Below are 2,123 nucleotides of genomic sequence, written 5' to 3' on the forward strand. Positions count from 1 at the left end.
AGCTGCTTAGATATTAGGTATTAAGATCTATAGAGATAGATCAAGACGCTTAATTGGACTTTCACAAAGCACATACCTTGACAAGATTTTGAAGAAATTCAAAATGGATCAAGCAAAGAAAGGATTCTTGCCTGTATTACAAGGTGTGAAATTGAGTAAGACTCAATGCCCGACAACTGCAGAAGATAGAGAGAATATGAAAGATGTTCCCTATGCATCAGCCATAGGCTCTATCATGTATGCAATGCTGTGTACCAGACCTGATGTGTGCCTTGCTATAAGTTTAGCAGGGAGGTACCAAAGTAATCCAGGAGTGGATCACTGGACAGCGGTCAAGAACATCCTGAAATACCTGAAAAGGACTAAGGATATGTTTCTCGTATATGGAGGTGACAAAGAGCTCACCGTAAAAGGTTACGTTGATGCAAGCTTTGACACTGATCCGGACGATTCTAAATCGCAAACCGGATACGTGTTTACATTAAACGGTGGAGCTGTCAGTTGGTGCAGTTCTAAACAAAGTGTTGTAGCGGGATCTACATGTGAAGCGGAATACATAGCTGCTTCGGATGCAGCAAATGAAGGAGTCTGGATGAAGGAGTTCATATCCGATCTAGGTGTCATACCTAGTGCATCGGGTCCAATGAAAATCTTTTGTGACAATACTGGTGCAATTGCCTTGGCAAAGGAATCCAGATTTCACAAAAGGACCAAACACATCAAGAGACGCTTCAACTCCATCCGGGATCTAGTCCAGGTGGGAGACATAGAGATTTGCAAGATACATACGGATCTGAATGTTGCAGACCCATTGACTAAGCCTCTTCCACGAGCAAAACATGATCAGCACCAAGGCTCCATGGGTGTTAGAATCATTACAGTGTAATCTAGATTATTGACTCTAGTGCAAGTGGGAGACTGAAGGAAATATGCCCTAGAGGAAATAATAAAGTTATTATTTATTTCCTTATAATCATGATAAATGTTTATTATTCATGCTAGAATTGTATTTACCGGAAACATAATACATGTGTGAATACATAGACAAACAAAGTGTCACTAGTATGCCTCTACTTGACTAGCTCATTAATCAAAGATGGTTATGTTTCCTAACCATGAACAATGAGTTGTTATTTGATTAACGAGGTCACATCATTAGCAGAATGATCTGATTGACATGACCCATTCCATTAGCTTAGCACCCGATCGTTTAGTATGTTGCTATTGCTTTCTTCATGACTTATACATGTTCCTATGACTATGAGATTATGCAACTCCCGTTTACCGGAGGAACACTTTGGGTACTACCAAACGTCACAATGTAACTGGGTGATTATAAAGGAGTACTACAGGTGTCTCCAATGGTCGATGTTGGGTTGTCGTATTTCGAGATTAGGATTTGTCACTCCGATTGTCGGAGAGGTATCTCTGGGCCCTCTCGGTAATACACATCACATAAGCCTTGCAAGCATTACAACTAATATGTTAGTTGTGAGATGATGTATTACGGAACGAGTAAAGAGACTTGCCGGTAACGAGATTGAACTAGGTATTGGATACCGACGATCGAATCTCGGGCAAGTAACATACCGATGACAAAGGGAACAACGTATGTTGTTATGCGTTCTGACCGATAAAGATCTTCGTAGAATATGTAGGAGCCAATATGGGCATCCAGGTCCCGCTATTGGTTATTGACCAGAGACGTGTCTCGGTCATGTCTACATTGTTCTCGAACCCGTAGGGTCCGCACGCTTAAGGTTACGATGACAGTTATATTATGAGTTTATGCATTTTGATGTACCGAAGGTTGTTCGGAGTCCCGGATGTGATCACGGACATGACGAGGAGTCTCGAAATGGTAGAGACATAAAGATTGATATATTGGAAGCCTATGTTTGGACATCGGAAGTGTTCCGGGTAAAATCGGGATTTTACCGGGTTACCGGGAGGTTACCGGAACCCCCCGGGAGCCATATGGGCCATCATGGGCCTTAGTGGAAAGGAGAAAGGGGCAGCCCAAGGGGCTGCGCGCCTCCCCCCTTCCCCTAGTCCTATTAGGACTAGGAGAGGTGGCCGGCCACCCCTCTCCCTCTTTTCCCCTTGGGAATCCTAGTTGGAAT

This window comes from Triticum dicoccoides, chromosome 3B, assembly GCF_002162155.2.
Source record: "Triticum dicoccoides isolate Atlit2015 ecotype Zavitan chromosome 3B, WEW_v2.0, whole genome shotgun sequence".
NCBI classification, from domain to species: domain Eukaryota; kingdom Viridiplantae; phylum Streptophyta; class Magnoliopsida; order Poales; family Poaceae; genus Triticum; species Triticum dicoccoides.